At 44.8% G+C, this 17,874-nt stretch overlaps 1 pseudogene across 1 annotated transcript; it reads right to left on the reverse strand.

Moving 5' to 3' along the window:
* Positions 1 to 10,932: 10,932 nt before the first annotated feature.
* Positions 10,933 to 17,583, reverse strand: LOC311104598 (protein bicaudal C homolog 1-A-like; annotated as a pseudogene). Its single transcript has 10 exons — positions 17,496 to 17,583; positions 15,914 to 16,041; positions 15,308 to 15,498; positions 14,501 to 14,687; positions 13,959 to 14,036; positions 12,865 to 13,020; positions 11,953 to 12,172; positions 11,482 to 11,644; positions 11,160 to 11,259; positions 10,933 to 11,063 (listed from the first exon to the last, which is right to left on the reverse strand). The product of its transcript is annotated as a protein bicaudal C homolog 1-A-like (transcript).
* Between the last annotated feature and the right edge of the window lie 291 nt (positions 17,584 to 17,874).

Below are 17,874 nucleotides of genomic sequence, written 5' to 3' on the forward strand. Positions count from 1 at the left end.
GCTAGGAACACAAGCATTTCACTAAAACCACAATAATATCTGCTAAATATGTGTATGTGACCAATAAAATTTGATTTGATTTTAATCACTCTAATCTTAACACATCTCTCCCAGTACACTAAAATCTTACTATTACCTTTTGTAATACATCCTTCTATTTTACTGTGATGTCTTACGAGGGTCTTGAACCTCTCTATTTGTATCATTTCTATAAAGATTGTCCTAAAAATAAATACTTTACCTAAGAGTATAATTATATTTCCCATTGATTTATGGTGGTTTTTCTGATCTCCTAACAGTACTGTTTGTAGGTCCATCAGAACACAGACATTATAACTTAACAACCACTCCTGGACCTGACTCCATAAACGAGCCACCGAAGGACAGTACCAAAAGAGATCTATTGATTCTGTTTCCTCGTGGCAGAGTCTGCACAGCGCTGACTGTTCAATGCCCCATTTATTGAGCATTCTTTTTTGTGGCAAGAATTTTATATTGAAAATAATGGATTGATGCGTCAATTGTTGTTTTGTATATCAGTTCATAAACCCGTTGCCATGGTACTGGGACATCAAAAATCTGTTCCAACTATCTTGAATTTTAATGCGGCATAGTTGTCACCTTAAGTGAAACTGATACATTTTACGATTTATAATAGTCATTTTAAGCCATGCATGGTTTTTCATTGGAGGCAGACAAACCAATTAATTCCTTTCTCTTTTAAGTAATTGCCTCTTCCATTTTTGTGGCAGCGCTGCGATGAGTTGGTTATACAGGGCCTTGCAAAAGTATTCATCCCTCTTGGCATTTTTCCTATTTTGTTGCATTACAACCTGTAATTTAAATGGATTTTTATTTGGATTTCATGTAATACACAAAATAGTCCAAATTGGTGAAGTGAAATGAAAAAAAGAACTTGTTTCAAAAAATTCAAAAAAATAAATAACGATAAAGTGGTGCGTGCATATGTATTCACCCCCTTTGCTATGAAGCCCCTAAATAAGATCTGGCGCAACCAATTACCTTCAGAAGTCACATAATTAGTTAAATAAATTCCACCTGTGTGCAATCTAAGTGTCACATGATCTCAGTAGATATACACACCTGTTCTGAAAGGCCCCAGAGTCTGTAACACCACTAAGCAAGGGGCACCACCAAGCAAGCGGCACCATGAAGACCAAGGAGCTCTCCAAACAGGTCAGGGACAAAGTTGTGGAGAAGTACAGATCAGGGTTGGGTTATAAAACAATATCCGAAACTTAGAACATCCCACGGAACACCATTAAATCCATTATTCAAAAATTGAAATAATATGGCACCACAATATATATATATATATATATAGTCATTTAGCAGACGCTCTTATCCAGAGCGACTTACAGGAGCAATTAGGGTTAAGTGCCTTGCTCAAGGGCACATTGACAGATTTTTCACCTAGTCGGCTCGGGGATTAGAACCAGCGACCTTTCGGTTACTGGCACAACGCTCTTAACCACTAAGCTACCTGCCGCCCCCTCACAACAAACCTGCCAAGAGAGGGCCGCCCACCAAAACTCACGGACCAGGCAAGGAGGGCATTAATCAGAGGCAACAAAGAGACCAAAGATAACCCTGAAGGAGCTGCAAAGCTCCACAGCGGAGATTGGAGTATCTGTCCATAGGACCACTTTAAGCCGTACACTCCACAGAGCTAGGCTTTATGGAAGAGTGGCCAGATAAAAGCCATTGCTTAAAGAAAAAATAAGCAAACACGTTTGATGTTTGCCAAGAGGCATGTGGGAGACTCCCCAAACATATGGAAGAAGGTACTCTGGTCAGATGAGAATAAAATGGAGCTTTTTGGTCATCAAGGAAAACGCTATGTCTGGCGCAAACCCAACACCTCTCATCACCCCAAGAACACCATCCCGACAGTGAAGCATGGTGGTGGCAGCATCATGCTGTGGGGATGTTTTTCATCAGGGACTGGGTAACTGGTCAGAATTGAAGGAATGATGGATGGCGCTAAATACAGGGAAATTATTGAGGGAAACCTGTTTCAGTCTTCCAGAGATTTGAGACTGGGACGGAGGTTCACCTTCCAGCAGGACAATGACCCTAAGCATACTGCTGAAGCAAAACTCGAGTGGTTTAAGGGGAAACATTTACATTTCTTGGAATGGCCTAGTCAAAGCCCAGACCTCAATCCAAATGAGAATCTGTGGTATGACTTAAAGATTGCTGTACACCAGCGGAACCCATCCAACTTGAAGGAGCTGGAGTGGTTTTGCCTTGAAGAATGGGCAAAAATCCCAGTGGCTAGATGTGCCAAGCTTATAGAGACATACCCCAAGAGACTTGCAGCTGTAATTGCTGCAAAAGGTGGCGCTACAAAGTATTAACTTTGGGGGACTGAATAGTTATGCACGCTAAAGTTCTGTTTTTTTGTCTTATTTCTTGTTTGTTTCACAAAAAAAATTCTTTTGCATCTTCAAAGTGGTAGGCATGTTGTGTAAATCGCATGATACAAACCCCCAAAAAATCCATTTTAATTCCAGGTTGTAAGGCAACAAAATAGGAAAAATGCCAAGGGGAGTGAATACTTTCGCAAGCCACTGTAATTTTGTATTGAGCATACATCTCCATACACCTTTGTTAACTGCTTGTGTGACATAATTTTACCATCCTTATTTACAATGTCATTCATAAACATGATACCTTCCTTATAAAGTTTTTCCAAGAAAATTAGTTTATACTCTATCAGTACATTGGTGTTTAGCCACAGTATTTGCTGTACTATATGTTCTGCTACTTCTGGAGGATGAAATTGGAATTGTAACCAACTCTGTATGGCAGGGTTCTTCAATTCCGGTCCTGGAGGGCCGAAACACCTCTGTTTTTCATCCTCTCCTTCTAATCAGGGGCTAATTCAGACCTGGGACACCAGGTCAGTGCAATTAACTACCAGGTAGAAATAGAAAACAGAAGTGTTTCGGCCCTCCAGGACCGGAATTGAAGAACCCTGCTGTATGGCTTCATTTAAAAATGAGACTACTTTAAACAGGGATCCATTGTCAATCCACCGGAAATGGTTGGTTTTAATCTGTATAATGGCTTAGCAGCCTGCTGGAGAACCAGTTGGATTTAGATATCATTTTGGTATAATGGAGGCTTTAAGAGAGAGGTTTAATGCCTTAATATTTCATAGTTTTAACCCTCCAATCTCATACTCGTTATATAAATATGCCCATTTAACGTTATCTGGTTTTCCAAATAAAATGTATGTACACCAAGCACATCAACTTCACCATCCACCCATTTAATTGGTCACATGGAAATTTAAAGTTTGTATCTCTCAGAGACCCAATCTGTAATATCACTTATCATAGTTGGGATTTAGTCTAGAGAAACTGGAGAAATGATCCTGGTCCTCTAAAAGGACTCAAGAGAAAACTTGTATCATTGGCATACATTGATACTTTTTTCTCTAATCCCTTAATTTGTAGCCCATTAATGATATCATTAGATCTAATATATATGAGTAATTAAAACATGATAGTAATGGATGTTTCAGTAGTTTGATATTCCTCTATTGGAATGCCATCGAGGCCAGGGGTTTTCGCCGCCTGAAAGGAATCAATTGGCAACCATAGTGTAATTAGGCCTTCAGAAGATGTATTTTGTGTCGCAGATAGTTTAACATGTTGTTTTGGGAGAAGGAGATCACAAAACTCATCGCCAAGTGAGGTTGGAAGAACTTGACAAGAGAACATTTGTTTAAAATATTTGACTTAAAATCTCCTTTGATGAGAATGATTTCTCCATCGTTTGTAACCATTTTCTATAGATTATTTTTGGTTACATATCTATACTGAAAGTTTAGGTAACACTTGGTGCATTTTTCGCCATTCTCCATCTAATTTGCTCGTTAAAAAAATATGAAAACAGATCTTTCCTGAATACGTTCCTCAAACTTATTTTGTTTTGAGTCTAAACTATTCAGTGCTTCTGTAGATATTTATCAACACCATTGATGTGTAATGTTAGTTCTTCTATTTTGATTGTAAGTCTTTTCTCCGTTGACTGATACCGGTTTTGTTTTTGGTATGAAATTTCAATTGAATGGGCTCTAAAGGCACATTTAAAGGCATCCCATACGATAAGTTGAACCTGTATTGAGCACGAAAAAGTTTGTTATGAATTCCTTCATTTTTGTTAAGAAACTACTGTCAGTCAATAAACCCTGGTTGAATGTCCAATATCCCCGCCCTCGTGGAAAGTCTGTCATAGTTATTTGGAGGGATATATACTTTTTTCACTTTTGGCACCAGAAAATAATACATCCGACTAGTTTGATTAAGCCTCCTCCAAGTAGATCTTACGAGATCCAGGTTATTAAGCCTCCAAATATCAGTCAATTCCAACATGTCCATAATATTCGTAATCTCTTTGAGCACCAGAGGCATCATCAAATATTAAACCAAAATGTCACAGCCTTTCCCCCTCTCCACTCCTCCTCCACCCCTCCTCCCCTCCCCTCCCCTCCCCTCCCCTCTCCTCCTCTCCTCCCAGACATCAAGCAGTTTCCACCTAATGAGTTTCATTTGCATGGAAGACCATGGAGGGAGCCGCACACCACACACGCACACACACCTCCTCCCTTCCCCCACATACACACACCACAGGGCTTTAAGAGATTTAGCTAACGCTAGATGCTAGATTTCACACCGCTACTCCAATGAAGAATGATGCAGGGCCAGGGTCAACGCTAGCTCCCACATCACTCCAGTCAAGAGAAGGTTAGCTTATGTCAATGCCAACTCTCACTGCTGCATGCCCTGTTACACATTATAAACTGGGTAGTTTGGGTCCATGTGTATATCAGACAATCTACCACGGGTATGACGCAAAAGTACTTGTTTACTGTTCTATTTCTGTTGGTAACCAGTTTATAATAGCAATAAGGCACCTCTGGGTTTGTGGTATATGGCCAATATACCACGGCTAAGGGCTGTATCAAGGCACTCAGTGTGGCGTCCTGCCTAAGAACAGCCCTTAGCCGTGGTATATTGGCCATATACCACACCCCCTCGAGCATTATCGCTTAAATGTAGCACACCCCCTTGGGCCTTATTGCTTAAATAACCAACATGGCAGGGCTAGCTGAGGCTGCTAACGGTTTAAGGTCGTTACCCATTTCTAAATCCCTAATGCATTAGAGGGAACACACAGGAGGCTATGGGTGTGTCCCAACCATCGAGAACACCCTACGGGTTCTGGTCAAAAGTAGTGCACTATATAGGGAATAGGGTGGTGCCATTTGAGACTCAGCCTAAACAACTGTGTTCCATTGATTACAGAACTCCCAGGATCTCTATGGTCCCAGTGGCCTGTGACTGAGTAGGGAGCATCAGTGGGTCTGAGTGGGATCAGAGGTGTGAGGGTGAGCAGGCCCTGATGAGGGCCCACACACTAGATTAAGCCCGCTGCCTGTCTGCCTATCTGAGACTCTCACTCACGTACTTACTGTAAGGGTGTGTCAAGGACGGGGCTGCATACACACACACCTGCGTCAGTCAAATCACCCAACCATTGCTGGATACTGCAACGGCAACAGGCCTCGTGGCCAGATCCAACAGTAGCCAAAATAGCCAATTTGAGAGCAAAGTTGCAAAAAACACGGTAATTCTAAACTCACATCTCTGAATTTGTTCCAATATCTGTCCTTGTCGTACTGAGACACGGTGCTCAGCCATTTGTCGTTGTCCAGCGCGTGGCCATTGTTGTTGTTACCGAGCACTGTTTCCCCCCGTCTGCTCTCAGCGCGCAGCAAGAGAGCCGCAAGAGGCAAAAGACAGAAAAGCATCGTCTGAAAAAATAGAGAAAAGGAAAGAGAAAATTAGAGAGAAAGTGACATTGAGCACGAGGGAAATTAAGACAACAAGGGAGGGAGAGGAGCTTGCTGCCCTAATGCACAGAAAGTGAACTAGGGATCATGTTCAATGCAGCCTACGCACCTAGACGTTAATTCACCTGTACTTAGTATCAGGGATTGAATATTAATTTAATGATGTAAATATCTGCATCAAAAAGGGAGGAGGACAGGATGTTATTCAAACTATTAGATTGGATGAATTAGATTGACTAAATACTGGAGTGCCTCTTATGAAATTGCTGTTCCTCCTCTTAAACTGATTATAAACATTTGGAGAAATATCGCTTTTGTACACGGTGGCAGATGGAGCACGGGAAACGATTAGCTCGAGAGGCTCTCCGCCAGATAAACAGGCAATTAACAGCCTTAAACACAATTACCGTCTCCTTGGAGCGCGCGCCCCTCTCATCTCCTCTTACCAAAGCAGGAGTTTACCAGAAATACATAGACTACGTAGCCTATCTTCCTCTGCCTCTCATCTCTACATACAAATCTGTCGCCACGGGTCCAAACTCAGACCCCGCTCTCCCGTCCACCTACCTCGGATAGCTTGTGTACAACTTCCGGGGGAAACAGAGGGCTCAGGTGTGAAGTTTCTGCGGGTGTCAGTTAGACGGCTTATCGGTCCGGTAGAGTAGGCTGAGAATCCACGGGACCTCCGGTAGCTCCGAACTCAGCGGTAATACTGACGCCGACCGGGAGCAGCAGGAACGAGCCTCAGAACTTGTCTCTCTCCTCCCCCTCCGTAACCAGTCCGCTCAGACTCCGCCCCTCTCTCTCTCTCTCTCTCTCTCTCTCTCTCTCTCTCTCTCTCTCTCTCTCTCTCTCTCTCTCTCTCCACCACCCAATTTCTCCCTCACTCACTCTTTCACCCTCCTCTATACCTCAATTTCTCCCTCCCCTGTTCCCTCTCCCCCCTCTTCCCTCTCTCTTTCTCTTTGCAGTGCAGAGAGTTGGTGTGTCATTGATTTACAACGGAGGGAATGGTGCATTCACACTGGAATAAGCGAATGTTTGTTGTTTCAAGGCAAGATTTCCAGGTGATAAGACTACCAATAAGAAGGATATGTTTTTGGTGATGGATTATTGTTATCCCCAGAGAACTCTCTTCTGGTCATCAAAATGCGAGCCGAGTAGGCAGCCTCTTTAGAGTGCACCTTCGAGTAGTCCTCCTACATATGGGTTACATGAAACGTGAAGGCTTTTATAGCATTAAGCACTGTGAACATATCTGAAACTTTACAATTATCTTTATTATCTAATATTGGTCTATTTCATGTAGCCTCGAGTTGTCTCCGATTTCAAGATGTGGCCTGCGCGAGTCGCCTTCTGACCCACTGCAGAGACTCGCGAGCGCTGTTCATTCAGCACGGCTGTCCCTTCAGCACCACGCGCAGCGCACGATGTCACGGGGGGAGCACTAAGGAACTCAACTGGGAAACAACAAACCTGTAAAGCCTAGGCCAATATAGCACAGGCCTATAACATAGAATAGCAGACAAAGGAAAACGGGTCCGAACAATGTGTCTCTTTTTCACGCCTATGGCCTGCGGCATGCGGGCACGTTCGTTATATTATAATATGCAGGGATCATCTCTCCCAACCGACTCCCTCCACCTACTCTCTCATCTCTCCGGGCTCTGGGTTGAGGCAGGCCGACATGCCTTCACTCTGAGCGGCTGTCGCTCCCAGGGCTATATATAGCCTATCCGGTGCCCGGTGTGACTGCAGACATGCAATGGCAGTGCCACCTGTGCAATGAGGGGAAACGAGGCGGAAGGAGAAGGCTTATGTGGAACAGGCTCTAAGCTATATGCTATGCATCCCGATTTGGATGTCTGAAAAACCCGTAAAACTGATGCAATGAAGGGTCCAGTCCTGAGGGTGGGTGGATAGCCTATCAATTGGTTTGCTTTACTTTGCTTTGTATAGGCCTTACTTGTAGGCAGGGGCACAGCCGCGGGAAGTAGGGCTGCTCAGGGTGCTGCAGCACCCCCTGAAAAATCAGATGTTTTTCACCAAAGTTGTGCACTGGGCCTTTACTTGTATTAGCTGACCGATATAGATATTTATTCTGCATCTCAGCTTTGGCAAAAAAGGTAGTTGTATAATTAAGAACAGTATCTTGCAAGATTCAATAGGAAAATTGAACTTTTGCTGCTTTTCGACTGTAACACCAGTGTGACACTAGTGTATACACCAGCGTTTCCCAAACTAGGTGTCGCGACCACATATGGGGTCGCCTGATTTATAAATGGGGTAGAGAAACTCTGAAATGAAATAAAATAATTGTACTTGGTTCATAGAACCAGGGTAACGTCAATAACCTCCGGTAGCCACTAGATGTGGTTGTAATAAACAGAGAGGTTTCTGTTTTCTTCCTACAAATGTGGCTCTATCTTCTGATCGGTTTAAACTACAAAATATTATGACCCCATCGCTGAAAGATAAGACTCTCAGAAACACGTACGTGTCTTCTGTTTCCCTCTACAATGTCCACGAGCCTCAATAGAACAGAACAGAGTGAGCAAGACCAGGCACTAAATCAGCCTGGGGGGAAAATAACATCATCAATATCAAACAAAATGATTGCCTGATGATCTTCTGAACATCCCAATACCTTTCTGATGCATTTCAGTCACTTCAAACCATACTTCCTTCAGACTGAAATACTGTCAAAAGTCCTGTCAAACTGATTTGTAATAGACTGTCATATCCCCAGTTATAAAAGTAAACATTGGCCGTTGATTACATCACTTTGTTTACGTGGTGGGGTCGCAATTTTTTTACATATCAAAATGGGTCGCGGGCCAAAAAAGTTTGGGAACCCCTGGCACCCTTATGTTATACTAGGGAAATTGTGTTCAGATAGCTTGGGCTGACAGTGAGGACTTGAGAAGAGCAGAATCAACAACCTCTGCAGAATCAAAATAGTTGCTTTGTGAGGTGTTAAAGTTCACAGTTAGTCATTGTTATGTAAATGCCAGCTGAAAAGTACCAGTGGTCTGGCTTTGGCCCCAAGTGAGAGCAGGTCCGCCGGAGCCATGGCCCAGTGGACACGGGTGCCGGCCTGCGTAGATGGAAACAGAAAAGACTGAGCCTATTGGGTAAAACACTGGAGTAAATCCTGTATAGAAATGTGCCATTAGGGCCCCCAAAAGGCCCTAATGGCACATTTCTGACTGCATGTGTGGGTATGGATGTGGGTATGCAGACCCAAGAGCCACTGAGGCCCCTCATGAGGGTGTATTGCATGTGTTAACTTAATGCAGGAGAGAGGCAGCCAATATGATACCCACGGACAGACAGACAGGCAGAGAGGGAGAGAGAATGAGGCCACAAGCAAACAGGTAAGATAGTAAGAAGTGCCTCTCCAAGCTCATAGTTCACAGATGATCTGTCATAGTGTGACTCAATCTGAATGATCATATATGATCTCTGATGAAATGATAGCAGCTTAAGTCTAGAGGGTATATTGCATGTGTTAACTTCATGCAGGAGACAGGCAGAATTTTTTTAAAATAATTTTGTAGAGTGGAGCTTGATTCATTTCAGTTTGACCTTTCATGCCTACTTAAAAAAAAATCTATAACAGTTTTTAACTGTGTATGTTGCTGGTTGTTTTTACAGTATAATAACTGTATTATAAGTAGAAAATATGATGTTAAGTCTCAAACCATACAGTATGTAGAGTAGCAGTAGTAACAACCTGACATTGGCGAAGTGAGACAAATACTAGGAAATGAATCATACAGTAGCAGAGAGTACAACATTGTTGTTTAATTGAATATGTCCACATTACAGTCACACTGGTATTCAGTACAGTATGAATGGCCATGGCCCTAAGACTGATTGGACTGTACCAGAGTACGTGCTCCTCTGTACGGCCCCCTATAGCTTTGTAAATTTGCCCTTGTAAATTAATATTTGTCTGTATCCTTTCTCGAAAGTCTCTAGAAATGAGCATTTAAAACTTGTTTTAAGAAAATATTATCTCCTTAGCAAAATGTGTCCCCCTGCAATGTCAGAGTCGCTCCTACGGCCCTGCTTGTAGGATATCCATAATGTATATGAAATGTTTATCAAAGCCTTATTGAAACGATGGCAAGATAGTTCTCACTTCAAAATGACAACCAAATAATTTCATTTTGCTAGGATAAAACGCGTCAATCTAGCCTAGCAATTCTAAATCAATTAAACGGGAAACGACTCATATACGGAGGCAATGGCTTCTCGCCTGCTAACAGCTGATAAATGTAATAATAACCTTTTCTTTTATTCATTCATTTATCTGAGGGTTCATATAGCGTCAACCCAACTCCAGGCTGTCCATCAAGCTCTATTTAATGTCATTGCTGGTTGATCTCCATCTGAAATGGACTTATAATTAATTATTGATGCAATAATGAGGAGTGGGGAATGTGACTTGAATCTACAAAAAAATCTACAGTCTGTAATGTCAGTGCTCTAGCTGTGGATCATTCTCTTGTTTGCACCTATTTGAGTTACTTTATGTACTAACATAGACATCCAAAACCTTTGTTACTCTACAGGCCATTTCAAGGGAGGTTTTCATTCAGATTGGTTCGTAGTCCTGTGTACCTCAATTGGTAGAGCATGGCACTTGCAGTGCCAGGGTTGTGGGTTCAATTCCCACGGGGAACAGGTACAAAAAAAGTATTAAAATGTATGCACTCACTACTGTAAGTCGCTCCCTGAGCGTCTGCTAAATGTAAAAATGTTTGAGAAACATTTGGTTGAGTCCTCAGGTAAAAAACAACAAAAAAGAGGTGGCAAGTTATTGGAAAAATGTAATAATCATTCTCATTTACCCTTGTATGTTTATGTACAATGCATATACAGTATGTAGTTAACAGTGGACTTCACAACACAGTGTAGACACTGATCTAAGGTCAATGTTGGGTTTAACACCAAGGCTAGGAAATGTGAAAGCCAATCTGATCTTACACCTGTTCTTACAGGCAGTTCTACCCAGGTTGGGTAATGTTGTGTGGGGTTCACCAGTGGTTGCACTAAGCCGCTGTGTCCTCATCCATGATTCGTGGGAGCTGGTCACTAGCCCCGCCTACCAGGTAGCCTGGCTTCACAGCGGGCATTTCTGACAGTTTCCTCTTGCTTTTGTTCAGGTCTGGATGGATGGAGAGAGAGAGATGTTCTATACATCACATGTAAGCCTCAGGGAAAAGTGGGTTGGATGTATATGGTGTTTTTTGCGATCAATCGCCTGAGATGGACAAAAGCATTGTCCTTCTCGCTCCAAACGTGGACACTCCCACCTCTTTCAGATCCTCGTCAGACAGAGTCAGAAAGGTCTGGAAGTCAATCTGCAGAAATAGGGGGCATGACAGTCCTGTTGCTTACACATCCACCACACTTCACTTATACAAGACATACTCAGAATGCTCTTTCAGTCAGCCGCTGTGCCTCCGGAAACAACTCAGTCAATCCTGCTTATGGAGGCTACTTCAACAGATAACCCTCTGTGTATAGACATTTATCAGTTTCTCCTATACCCCAGGGGGCGCTAGCTGTTTGTCTGTCTGTACCTCTTGCTGTTGGAACACGTTGATGTACTTCCTCAGACCCAGCTGGCTCAGGAGCTCTGGGAGGTCGTCTGTAGGCTGGGGGGAGGGGTTCCACTGGCTACCGGTCAACCTCATCACGTGGACACGCCCTCAAAGTAGTTACTGCAGGTCAGGAAGCTCTCCGCTTGGAGTCAGAGGTCAGCGGTCAGAAATCAAAGGTGAAAAGATCAGGGAGAGATGGGGAAGTAAAAGATTAACAGAAGGAACTGTGGAGACAGAAAGCATAACAAAGTCTTCTCACATCTCTCTGTAACTCTCAGATGGAAGACATTTCAAGCACAGCTTTGATACCGACTACATTGAAGATTAGCTAGACACAGGAATTGCATTTCATTACATTTTCTCTTTGTAGACACACAGTCTCTTAGAGACACACACACACACACACACACACACACATACACACACACACACACACACAACAACACTTACAGGTTTTATACGTTCGGGGTCTGTTTGTTGAAGACGCAAACACCAGGAAGGAGGAGGTGGAGGAGAAGGAAGAAGAGAAGTTCGAGGGGGAGGAAGAGGATGAGGAAGATGGAGAGGGGGAGATTGGGGAGGATGAAGACGAGGATCCTTGTCTGTCACGCCAGTTCTCTGAGTCACTGCCGTTCTACACTTTTTTCTTCCAATTCTGAGGGCCCCAGGTCTGCAGAGAGACAAAGAGAGAGGAAAAGAGATGGGGTTTAATTGCATATATTCAGCTTTTTTATCTTCTCAATGTTTTTAATTCTTCCATCGCTTTGTTTCTCACTTTTCCTCCGCTCCCCTTTCTCCTTCACTCTCTCCTTCTCTCTCTCACTCACTCTCTCCTTCCCTATGAGAATGAGTGGATGAGACAGGGTTGTAATTGGTGCTCACAGTTTGTCTCCTCCACTCTGTTTTTCTCAGAGCAGGAATACCAATCGAGCCAAGCAGCACTGAGAATAATCATATTATTAAACAAGCTCTTGCCCAGCTCAATGCCTCTCCTAGCTCACTACAAATAATCAGGCGCTTAGGCGAAACGCACACACTCACTCCTAAATTCCCTCACGCAAAACAACACAGAAATGATCAGACAGTATTTATTAACCCAAATTAGTGTGGTGTTCAGTGACTGGCCACAGAGCATTCAGAGAGGGCAGCTGCTCAATGGCTGATAATAAACCCTGCCTGGTGGAGACTGAGAGGACAGGTCAAGCCCATGGAAGACGTACAGTTGTAGTGATCTGTTTGTTGATGTAAAGGCACTTAGACGATAATCCTAGTACAGGTGAAACAGTTGAAGTCTTCTTTTTTCTTCACTTCTAACCAGGCAAGATGACAGTAGTAGGTGGTTGCTCTACGGGTGAGTAGTACCTGTTGTAGTTGTCCAGTGTTTGCCAGGTAGGGTTTGTAGCTTTGTCGGCTGATGTTGCCTAGCTCCTTGACGGCCTCGGCAGGCATGGACTTAGAGAAGCCCAGACCACTCCAGGTATCAGTGGGGGTCCGAACCTCTGTCACCACCGGCTTCCTCTGAGAGTACAGATATAATACATCACACACACACACACACATACATACACACACACACACACACACACACACACACACAGGCTGCGTTTACATAGGCAGCACAATTCTGATCTTTTGCTGCGTTTATACAGGCAGCCCAATTGGGGAAATTCTGATCTGACTGGTCACGAGACTAATAATTGGCAAAAGATCAGAATTAGATTGCATGTGTAAATGCACACATAGACAGATTAGCTATCCATACAAAAACAAACACACACATTCCCCAAAAAAACATGCACACAAAGTTACTATAAATCACTCAAACAGACAGGCAGTGGTTTAATTGGTATGCTGTTGTTGTCAGGTGAATAATGCAGATAGACTAATAAAGAACAGTGTTTGATACAGAATGCTTTGCGAAGAATCTCATAAGCATATAATTCATATACGAGTGTCTGATGTATGTGTGTGTGTGTGTCTGTGTGTGTGTGTGTGTATCTGCCTGAGTGTAACAGACACCAGAGTGTGTAAATTCAGCGGGAGTAGTAATGCTCCTCTATTATAACTTTGGCACGGTGCAACCCATAAGTGGGTCCCCTCCATCACCTCTCTGGCAATGTGCAGCACATAAACGGGTCTCCTCTATCAACGCTCTGGCTCATAGTCCCACATTAATGGGTTCCCTCCATCACTGATCTGAATAACAAACAAGAGCTGCCTTGTCTCTCAATAGCAGACAGTGGCAAGTGGCATATCCCAATGACATGCCACTAATTTGGCCAGGTGCAGCTGCTAAGTGGGTGCTCTGATTTGCAATGGTGGGCTGGCGCAGCAGTAAAATGGGTGCCTCTTAGTGGGACTCTTCTACAAGTCCGAAAATAGGACTTTTGTGTGTGACTGAACCCTGGATAAACCAAGGTGATGTTGTTAATGAGACCTGCTGGGCTACTGTTCACACTACAAGGCAGAAGCATGAACATTGAGAAGGTCTCACCTTGGGTTGCCAGCAGTTTCTTAATCTCATAGTCGTAATCCTGCAACAACAGGAAAAGTTGGATGAAGCCGGTAAATAAGGGAGGAAATGCAGTTAGGTTGTTCTGTGACTGATGTGTTCTGGAAGGGAACCTGATTTACTGAGAGAACAGAAGATGACTCGAACTGGCACTTCCTGTTGTTACCGTGGAGATAAACATGTTATCCCCATGGTAACCTTTGGGGCACCAAGTGGACAAATGATGGCAAAAACAACAACTACTGTAGCACAAACACACAAAAATCTAATTCTTCAAATTTGGTTGCGTGAGGCTCAAAGAAAGCAAAGGGGTCAAATCAATTGGTGACACAGTTTACAGTGTCACATATAACACGCTCCTCTATATTGCTCTGGGGTTGTTTCATTTCTGGCTGGGGAGAGTTGGAACTTACCTCATCCATGACAAATATGCAACAAAACCTGTTAATGAATATGAATCATTCTAAATCAGAGTGAGAGTCTCACCTCATTCCTTGATGCGTCACAGAGAGTGTCCTGAGTCTGAGTCACGTCCCTCCTCAGGCTGTTCCGTCTCTCATGCCTCCCTCCTTCCATCTCTCTCAGGCTGTTCCGTCTAGTATCACTCCTCCCTTCCTCCATCGCTCTCAAGCTGTTACATCTCTCACTCCGTGCTCCCTCCATCTCTCTCAGGCTGTTCCGTCTCTCACTCCTCCCTCCTTCCATCTTTCTCAGGCTGTTCCATCTAGTATCAATCCTCCCTCCCTCCATCTCTCTCAGGCTGTTCCATCTCTCACTCCATCCTCCCTCCATCTCTCCATCCAGCAGTCTGCAACAGAGCGGCAGTAGTGAGACCAAGGTCAGGTCTGAGCTACGCAGCGTGAAGGCTGTTTGTAGGACTCAGTTAGCTAAGTAGCTCTCCCAGCTAATCCAAGGGCTGTTGAGACCTGATACTGAAGAGAGGGATTGAATAAATGCAATACCTTTCTGACATTACTATTTATCATGAGAGTATCGCTAAACTGCAGCAAACAGCACTGCAGCTCCAAATTCTCCCGTTATTTTCCAGGCAGATCATTCACGGCCGTACAAAAGGCTAAACGCACAATAAATTAAGATAAAGTGCAAATGTTTTGTTTTTTGTTTTCCATTCCATTCTGAAAGAACAGGGGCTAACTTTGCTCAAGTGTGATTGGCCCTCATCTAAGATCAAATCCACATGGAATATTTGGGACTATCCAAACAAAATCCCAACCTCAACCATTGTCCCTAAGGACAACTTCATCTTACCCTCCCTAGTGTGAATGTATTTACCTCCTGGTCATGGCCTGGCCTGTTGACTGGCGTCTCCTCTGGTTGAGGAACCCGCAGACTTCAGGACCCTGGAGGCTGCTCCTCCGACTCATCATCCTGACCTGGCTCATGACATCACTCAGCTCTGATGTCATCGGACCAGGGCTCTCGTCCTCGTCCGACAGGCTGGACAGATTCTCGTTCTCTGGGATCTGGGTAAACAGAGGTGCTCTCATTGATCAATCCTGATACTCTACTGATCCAATAGCACCACCCTCAGGACAACTGCAGAATCAAATCCCCTGCAAGGAAACACCTTACAACTGTTTCAATCCATCAGTGGAGGCTGCTAAGGGGAGGACGGCTCATAATAATGTCTGGAACAGAGCATATGGAATGGCATCAAACCAATGGAAACCATGTGTTTGATGTATTTGATACCATTCCCCCTATTCCGCTCCAGCCATTACCAAGAGCCCGTCCTCCCCAATTAAGGTGCCACCAACCTCCTGTGCAATACATTATATCTCACACTGTCAAACTCTCACTGTACTGCACTTAACTTGGTAGTCAAGAGGGCTACAGGTATTGATTCTGTTATCTGATGGTGACCCTATCTCTCCACACCTTCTCCAGTTGCCTGCTCTCTGTCCCCTTCAGCCCCATTCTCATTCCCTCAGAGGGCAGAGTCAGGCCTGGTGGGGGCGACGGGCAGGGCTTAGTTTGGGAAAGAGCGCCAATCAAAGACTCGGGGGCTGAGCAAAAGGAAGAGCAGATTAGGATAGGACAGGATAGGACAGGATAGGACAGGATAGGACAGGATAGGATAGGACAGGATAGGATGGGATAGGATGGGATAGGACAGGATAGGACAGGATAGGATAGGTTGGGATAGGACATGATAGGACAGGATAGGACAGGATAGGATAGGACAGGATAGTATGGGACAGGATGGGATAGGACAGGATAGGACTGGGGCCTTTTCTCAATTAGATTTGCTCAACACCTCCGTCCACTCTCCTCCATCCTCTCTAGCCTCCTTTTGAAAAAGGTCTAAGGTAATCGAGGAGAGGTGGCAAGGTGAGTGAACGTGGACAAAAATGTGCTTGTATGAAATGAGAATCTCCTTCTCCACTCGCGTGTCATCAGGCAAATCACATTTTTAGGGGTGGATCCCAAAATAAATGTGTAAAGTGAAAAAACTAGTGAAGTTAGTTGTGCAAGACAAGACAGATAAAAGGATAAGTAGCATATCGTTTTTAAATGTGTGCATGCTTTTCTCCTCCGAGAATACAACAGCTGATTCAAAGGGCGTGTGGCAAACGTCAAAACTCTTCCGCGGTAGGACACACTTGTGCTTCCTCGCCAAAAAGAGGCTATCGAGGAGGGGAGGACCTTCTTCCATTTGCCTACTAACAAATTGAAACGCTCCTCGACTCGGTTTCCAGGTCACAGAGAAGAGAGGACGGAGGAGAGAGGACAGAGGGCGGAGGAGAGAGGACGGAGGAGAGAAGACGGAGGAGAGAGGGCGGAGGAGAGAGGGCGGAGGAGAGAGGACGAAGAGAGGACGGAGGAGAGAGGACGGAGGAGAGAGGGCGGAGGAGAGAGGACGGAGGAGAGAGGACGAGAGGACGGAGGAGAGAGGGTGGAGGAGAGAGGATGGAGGAGAGAGGGCGTAGGAGAAAGGACAGAGGAGAGGAGACACAGGGGAGAGAGGACGGAGGAGAGAGGGCGGAGGAGAGAGGACGAAGAGAGGACGGAGGAGAGAGGACGGAGGAGAGAGGGCGGAGGAGAGAGGACGGAGGAGAGAGGACGAGAGGACGGAGGAGAGAGGGTGGAGGAGAGAGGACGGAGGAGAGAGGACGGAGGAGAGAGGATGGAGGAGAGAGGATGGAGGAGAGAGGGTGGAGGAGAGAGGACAGAGGAGAGAGGACAGAGGAGAGAGGACGGTGGAGAGAGGGTGGAGGAGAGAAGACGGAGGAGAGAGGACGGAGGAGAGAAGACGAAGGAGAGAGGACGGAGGAGAGAGGGTGGAGGAGAGAGGACGGAGGAGAGAGGGCGGAGGAGAGAAGATGGAGGAGAGAGGGTGGAGGAAATAGGGAAGAGTAGAGAGGACAGAGGAGAGAGGGCGGAGGAGAGAGGGCAGAGGACGTTGCCCAAACGAGAAAAAGCCCCTGATACATACCAGTATATGAAAAGACACACACACTGGGGTCGGAGAGGCAGAGTTGCTGCAGCAGCATGTTGAGCCAGTAGTTGGTCAGCCCGTTGCTGACCAGCATGGGGTCAGAGTTCATCTCATCTATCAATTAACCATTACAAAGAGCAAAGTGAACTGTGACCCTCCTCACCATGAGTTGCTGCCTGGCCAGACATACCCCGTCTGGGCTGCCCTGGATGAGTGAGGGAGGGTTCTGAGGGGCGCTGAGGTCTGGCAGGACTATCTGGGTCTGGGTCTGATGCTTGACCCCCAGGAAGTGTGCTCAAAATAAAGTTGCTGAAGTTTAATAACTAACGGGCAGTACTTGAGGGGTATACTACAAAGCAGGATCAATGAGATAGCCAGCTAACTTTGAAGCTATTATTTA

The sequence above is a fragment of the Coregonus lavaretus genome (genome assembly GCF_964263955.1).
Source record: "Coregonus lavaretus genome assembly, chromosome: 29".
NCBI lineage: Eukaryota > Metazoa > Chordata > Actinopteri > Salmoniformes > Salmonidae > Coregonus > Coregonus lavaretus.